An 8,557-nucleotide genomic window follows, 5' to 3' on the forward strand; every position below is an offset into this window, starting at 1 on the left:
AGCTTTATGTAAACAGGCATCAGATCATTTATATTATCTTTGATATATTCATTTAAAATTCCATCACTACCAAAAGCCTTACCATTTTTCAAATTTGAGACAACTTTTTTTATTTCATCTTACGTAATTGGTCCATTTAAAAATGATTCAACCTCATCAGATATATTATCAAAATTAAAATCCGGTTACTGGTCATTTTCGATATTGTCATTTTCATTTAATGCTTTAAAATGATCATATAATGCCTGAAGAGATATATCATCATTATCATTTTGTTTTTTGTTTTGATTAAGTTTATTCAAAATTTTCCAAAGTCCCTTCGAATCTTTTTAGACATATCCCGTAACTCGTCCGCAGCTTTTTGTTGGTAGTTTTCAGATGCTTCATTTAGAGTATTTTTGTGTTCTTTACTAGCAAGCCTCATTTTTCGTCTATTTTCAGCATTTTTCAGAAAGCTATATCTTTTACGTGCTTTATGAATTTTTTTCCTGCTATTTGAACACTTTCTATTATACCAAGGTTTTGAATCTTTATGTTTATAATAGTTTTTACGAAATCTTTATGTTTATAATAGTTTTTACGAAATTTTCCTTTACCGAAAGTTTTTTTCGCTGCATCTGTGAAAATAGTATTTATATCTGAAACAATATTATTCATTTCAATTTGTGTAACATTGTTAGCAGAAATTGCATTTAATTTGTTCAACACACTCTCCATGTTACCGTTAGAGTCGTCGTGAACATGATTTACATACTCGGATTTCTTTTCAGTTTTCCACTTAATCAAAACTGACTCGCGTGTTCCTTCATAAACGGTCTGTTGCTCATTACAAAACGTAGCCTGCAGACTAAACTTAATCATACAGTGACAATCTGAATATAGAGGTAAAAATCCACAAATTTCAAAATCAGAAATAAAAGGAAACATTTTTGATGATACGATTAAGTAATCAACAACACTTGAATCATTACATGTTTTTTTACCTACATTTGTGTCTATACCTACTCTAAGAGTTGACAATACAAATATTATTCTTTGTACACATCTCAAGTAATCTATTGCCATAAGTATTTGGTCTACATGTACATTAAGATACCCTCTGTAATGAAATTTGGTTATGTATCAATTCTTGAGAATCATACAAGTATGCTAAAATATCAGCATCATGATCTAAGTCAAATAAATTCACTATAGACTCGTCTGGAATTACATAATCTGGTAATACACCCGTTTTTTGAGTTAAAATCACCGATTAGTGCAACATAACTATTTTCGTTATTTACTAAAGTTCTTAATTCGTTTTCCATTTCTTCAAAAGCTTCCAAACTAGAGTAATTCGAATTTTCAGGTGGTACATACACACATCCGAATAGTACATCAGAATCACTTAGAATTAAAGAATTTGATATCTTAAACCACTGAACAAACTGGCTTTCAGTTTTGTAAAATTTTAATTTTTTACCTAAACTTTTTTTGTAAATCACTATTATTCCACCTGACGCTTTTTTAAATTTTTGTCTATTTTTTTTTTTGTGACATAGTCAAAACCATCTGGTAAATCTATATTATCTAAATCTGTAAGTTTTGTTTCTACAAATACACAAATATCATGTTCATGCAAGATATCTAAAAAACCAGGAGATAATAATCTTTTCTTTGGACCACAAACATTTAAATAACAATTTTTTAAATTACTTTTAATAATGTTAACATCATTTTGGAGATTACTACATGTATCTATATTGAGGTCCCTGTTAAGTCCGAGGGGTCCTCTTGCACCAACCCCCTATCCGACGGATGCCGAATGAGCAGTTACATTCGAAAAACGAGGAGACGGTCCCTGTCTCTGTCTTTTATAAGGCGGCGAGTTACCAGAAGTGGATACTTTTGGAGACGTGTGGTGGTTAGCGGCAGGATCATTTGTTGTAACGGTGTCGGGAATATACAATTCATTGTCAATATACAGCCTATCACGGATAAGGGTAACTTGTTTTCTCTGCTGCTTCGCAGCTTTCATTACCGGATATAACGGTTTACGATTTCTGCGGGGAATTGCTCCCGTATTCCATAGGGTTTACCTTTAAGTCTATTGGCTATATTTAAAACATAATCAAGATCTTTATGGTACAGAAATCTTGCGACAATTGGTGCTCTTCTGTGGTCGCCCCTACTTTTAATGCGGTGTACCGTTCCGAATTCGATCTTGTAATCGACTCCCAACTCATTATAGAGGAAACAACGTAATAGCTGTTCAGTATCCTCATTTCGTAATTCTTCGGGTCATTGAAATCACCCTTATTTTTATAAATAGTTTTTTATGGTTCCAATAACCAAACTGTTTGGGATCAGTCCTGTGTCAAATATAATATTGAAAAGTTTGTCATATATTCCAATAAACTGGTCCGATGTGGATTTAATATATTCATTAACAATGTGGTCTTCTACACAAACCTTGTCATTTTTAAGTTTTCTAATACAATTGTAAATTTCGTCTCGTGTAATATATGAATTAAGGTCGTTATTAATACGATCTAAATCAGGATTATCGATATCGGGTAATTCATCTCTGTCATCATGTTGAGGAGCGGTATTCAAATTTTTCAAGAATTCATAAAGTTTTGAAATGTCAATATTTGGTTGACATTTCTTTTTAGAACTTTTCAAAAACCTCCAGAATTCTTTCGAATTATTAGACTTCATATCATTAATATTTTTTGATAAATTTTTACAATACAACTTATATTTTTCATCCAGAGTCTTTTCATAACGTGTTTCTGCTTGTTTCATATTATTATAATTACTACGAGACCTATTAGTCTTAAATTTTCTCTTAAGTTTACGAAAATCCTGTATATACCCCAATGACTCTGTATGGTCGACCCTTTATCCCGCTTTAATATTGTAATTTATAGTTTAAATATATTATATAATTTAGAAGATTGAAATTGATAACCTAACAAAACAAAGAAAGAAAAAAAATATGTATACTAATGAAACTATAACGAACTAAGTGATAATACAAAATATACAAAAATCATAAAAAAGTTAAAGAAAAATAAATGTTTAACGTACGAGGAAAAGCAAGACCAGGTGCAGTAAACCAAGTGAGAAATTTGGAAATAAAAAAAAATACGCCAAAGGTTGATAGGGGGTCGTTTTGGGAAAGAAAAAAAATAAACTGTATCATCATATTTCATCATATTTATTTTCATCAAAGCCTGACAATTGATTGATTTTATTGATACACTCAGACACAATTAAGGTAACACGAGGTCAATAATAAATATATAAATACACAATGACAGGAAGAATAAGTTGACAGAAAGTAATACAATAATCATAGGAAATATTTGTTAAGTTTGCTTACAAAAGTTGCAATATAAGATAACAATTTTACATGACAAAGAGTTAACATTCCCTTCATCTTATAAACACTGGGATTCACATAATAATACTTTGGTATGTATGTTTGCCTAAGCTGAACAATAGATTCATTATCACAGATAAATAGATAGTGGTACTCATCTCCTATACCATTCCTACACAGAGGACATATCCTCTCATGTCGAGGGGTCTTATTCCATCTACCCGTTTCGATTGGTAGTTTTAGATTACATGTTCTTAATTTCGTAATATATTTTCTTTTTGACTCCGGCAGCCGTAAGAGCGTAGATGCGCGTTATTGATATGGAAAGGAAAAAAAAATAAAACCAAAGTATATGACCAGGGGGTTTGTGGAACGAAAAATTAAAAGTCCATAGGTAATGGACTGCTTGTAATTTTAAAGTTTGCTTAATATGTGTATGCAGTTTTAATGACAGAATGTGTGTGTTTTAATGGTGTTCAAAACTGTGATGTGCAATGCAGTTTTGAGCTTGAGTAATATGCCAAAAGTGTATACAGAATGTCTTGTATCGGTCATCTTAAATCTTAACTCTCGCATAGAAGAAAGCCCGCGTTTAATTATGGGTTCACACCTTTGATACGATCGATTTGATTGGCTACACATCTCTGTAAACTCTGTCAAAAGTATGCCGTTACTTTTTTTACTATACATAAAGTTTTTGTATCGGCTTACTTTTGTTTGTTTGTTTGTTTGTTTGTTGGGGTTTAACGTCCGAGCAGCAATATTTCAGCTATATTCAGACAATGAACATGAAATGGATGATAAAATGAACATGAAACGAAAAAAAAAGGATGGGTCACAAGGATAATAGGGTCGACAAATTTTGATTGCCACTGGAAAAAGGGAGGGATGGGTAAGGTAGGGCAATTTAGCCTCCTGTGGCGGAGCGCAAAGGTTCCTACTCCTATCGAATACCACAACAGGGTTCTTTAACGTGCGAGGAACGTGGCATCTTTCCCAACACGGTGCACCGCTATGGTTTGCGGTCAGGTTTTCCGTATTATAGCCTGACAACCCCAGCATGTAACACGCCAGGGGAACCCCATTCCACCACCTGGGGCACACATCCCAGTTGCTCTGTGGGCAGAGCGCCTAGCCCCCGGCTAGGTTTCTGAGCACTATTTAGTCGCCTTATACGACAAGCTTAGCGCTGCTGCAGGCCTATTCTTTTAACACCCGGACCTGCATGGGGCGGCTTACTTTTGAAAAGTATGCCGATACTTTTAACAAGTAAGCCGATACTTTTGAAAAGTAAGCCGGTACTTGTTGAAAGTAAGCCGATAGAAATATCCCTATTTTGACATGAACGACCACTGATATACTTTGATACCTGAATTATCACGAGGGCGGTATTTACAGTGGCACCACAGACTTAACGAGTGTTCATAGAAAGAAATGACTTCACGACCGGTGCTCCTGGTCCATGCATGTTCCAAGTTTTCAGCAGAGTCCGGGTTACTCATTTATTTTTTGTTTCTTCGTACGTGTTATTTTGGTTAATTCAATTTATTTGTTGTGTGTGCCTAGTCGTTCTCATTAGGTAAATTCTTTTGGTTAGCGCCCGAGTCCTGGTTCTATAGATTTCTGAATTAGAAATATAGGATTTTCCATACATACTTTGCACCTAGTACAACTTAAGCTGAATTAACATGAACAAGTTTTAACTACTATAATTTATTTGTGTTTTTAGGCACAAAGATTGACTTATGTTTAAAACTTGTTGGTGTTACAGTAACTAATATATTAATTACTTTAATTAAGTGTTTTATTATCTTTTTTCAAATATATTATACAAAAACTACAGCATTTATACATATATAATCAGGAGATATCACCCCGTTAAAACACATTTTGTATTTGTTTCATACAATAACCATTGTGACCATATACTGACGATTGAACACTATTTGTCACTATTCAAACCAAAATGTATATAAGATCTCGGTAAAAATACCCCCTGCTGCATGTTTTTAAATTCATAAATGTGAAGCCATATAATTTTTCACAATCATCCCATTTTCAACGAATTAGCACTGAATGAAGCAATACATTAGTTACTTTCAATCAGTCCGAAATATCCCCAATAATGATTATTTCCTGCAAATTCATTTTCATTGCAAGGGAATGCATGTAAAGCAATTATTCTAATCTTACTTGTTCACATAAAATGCTTCGCAGGGAGCATCTTGATATGATCACAAAGGTCGAACCCTGGACAGTTGAGGTCAAATTTAAACACTCCATTTGAAGCTCAATACAGCTCTGAATTCTGATTAGGATTAGACATTTGACATAGGACAAGAATTTGACCAGAATCCTAATTCCTAAATGATTCAAATAGCAATCTTCAGTATCACTCTGTAAGTCTTCCTACAGTGGTACCCTGGTCCCTTATTCACAACTAGTTCTTGAAAGTCATATCCTGCAAAATTTGACCCCAGCCTACTTTTGAGGGATGGCACTTTGTGTTACAAAATTACTTATTGTCTATTCATTGTCCGGACATCACAAAAACTCCTGTTTTTGGCCCTTTTTGATGCCTTATTCCATAATTTTTTTGTCTAATCTTAAGATCAATCCCAATTGGACCTTCAAGTTATAGAACATTGTTGAACAGTATCATAGAGATCCACATGCTTTTCCTGGAGTTATTAAGTTAAATGTTATGAAAGGCTTGTTTTGGTCCTTAATTCAAGAATGGTGGGCCATTGTTGTAAAATTTTATAAAGATCAAACAACTACGATGTAATATAAAAGTTATTGCACGAAAACCAGAAAGTCTACCGGCAACAAAATTGCCATATTATTATACGACCACATTTTTTTTTTATAGATGGTGACACTGCAATGGACATTACTTACAAAACAGTTATCTCCCCAGTATTAGTAGCTATAGATGTTCATTAGTTTATTTTATTCATATTCATATTTGAAATATGTAAAATCAATTTGTTTTACACTGAATGAAACCTTGTAGGTAAAAACAAGGATAAATACTATATTTGGCATATCTCTAAAACTGAAGAAGATTGAGAAATCCAGAGGTAACAAAATCTTTACCAATGTGCCTGTCTTTTTTAAGTGGAAGTGTGATGATTCTATGCATACATGAGATATGATGCTTTTCCGTCAAGATTGACATTTTTGAGTTATCAAGGTTTAAAACTAAAATGAGTTACATATAAGAACAGGAGGCTCTCGAAAAATCTGAATTACTCACGAACCATGCTTTGTTACCATGTTTGACAAATAAATTGCTGAAAAAGAGCATATATTGATGATTGCTGTAAGTCCAAGTGAGTAGCTAAGGCACTGTAAAATGTTTGAAATGCCTTCAAAGTGTTTTTAGAACCTCTGAAAAAAACTGGATAGGGGCCCACTATGTCCTGTTATTCCACTGGGTCTGAGGGGGCAGTAACACAGTAAACATTTGCTAAAAAAGATCATAAAATGAAGTTAAATCATGGCTATACAACATTTTCATCAAAACCATTCAACTCAGGAGACCATGTTGTCATTTTGTAAATAGCACCTTAAAAAAAATTCAACACTGCCAGTCAACAATGAATATCATGTTTATCTTATGAGTAGTTTTCATCTTTACTATTCTTCTATATTTGAGGAAAAAATAGCAAAAAAGCATTTTGACCCCTATGTTCTATTTTTAGTAACGATGGCCGTATTTTTTTACCAATGAAAAATTTTAAATGATCGGTGTGTGCAGGATACCCTAAAAAATAATGCAAACATTTATTAAATCTTGTCACATGGTTTCAGAGAAGATTTTCAAATTTGTGCACATGAAAACGACAAAAAGTCTGTTTCAATGGCCACAACTCCTACAGCAAATCATTTTGAAAATTTTGGCATAGGTCCGTCTTCTGATGGTGAACAATATCTCCATCATCAAAATTTTGCTGAATTCAACAGTTTTATGTTATTTAAAAAAAAACTGTATTTTGAACCCTGTTCTTTTTTTAGTAACAGTGGCCATATATTTCTACATTTCAAAAATTTTTAGCAATCAATTTGTGCAGAATACTCGAAAAGTTTCATTTGTTTCTGAATAGCAGTTTCAGAGAAGAAGATTTTTGAAATAATAACTTCAAAAAGAGTCAAAACGCCCCAAAAGAAGAAGGCAATAACTCATACATCAGTTGACAGGTTTTCAAGAAAATCAGCCCATAGGTACCTTATCATGCTAAATACTTTAATCCCTATGTCAGAATTTGGCTAAATGTAACGGTTTTGAAAATATATGTGAAAAACTGCTGTCTGACTATGACCCCTCTGTTACATTTTTAGTAACAGCAGCCATGGTTTTCAATGGATCAAATATTGAATAAAAATTTTGTGCAGGATGCTCTACAGAATACTCATGCTAAGTTTCATCCAAATCCATTAAGTGGTTTCAAGGGAGAAGATGGTTGAAAAATTGTTAGTGACGACAACAAACACCAAGTGATGGCAATAGCTCACATAGCCTAAGGCCAGGTGAACCAATAAAAAGCACAAAAGGTGACTTGTAAAAATTGTTTCTACAGGACCAACTATTACAACTTTCTTACAGGAGTTTATTTCAATGTTGAACTAGAGAATCTTTTTCAATTTTGAATCATCAAAATTAAAACATATTGACATATAAGTTTCTGTAGATTGTTCAATTTTATCAAAACTGAGCAGAAACAATAAGTATCTCAATCTAATTACCTATTTCTTCAAGGTAAATATTATATTCCAGGTAATGCAGGATCACAGTAATCATATTACAAAAACTAGTTTTAATTAGACTGAGCAAGGATTTTTATAGTTGACTACCCATCATTTGGTGCATGAAGATTTTTCTTTTGTATAGAAAAGGAAAGTATGTATCTTAACATTTACACACTATAAGGTTCTTAAATATGCTTGAATTTTCAGCAGATTAAAAAACAAGAACACACACACATACAAAATATCACAGGATTTTGTAAATTTAAAGAATTACAATTGGCAAATTGAATGTTTAGTATGTCTGAGAAATCATCAATTGATAAACCCTTGCCCTTTCTGTGCTATCTTACTGTCATTGGTTTTGTTTACTAGTTACTTTTTTTTTCTATTTACATTTGAAGAAGTTTTGGACAAGGCTATCTAGAAAGAGGCTATAGA

The sequence above is a fragment of the Perna viridis genome, chromosome 1 (genome assembly GCF_037379345.1).
Source record: "Perna viridis isolate PV_CMFRI_1.1 ecotype Kerala chromosome 1, ASM3737934v1, whole genome shotgun sequence".
Classification (NCBI taxonomy): domain Eukaryota; kingdom Metazoa; phylum Mollusca; class Bivalvia; order Mytilida; family Mytilidae; genus Perna; species Perna viridis.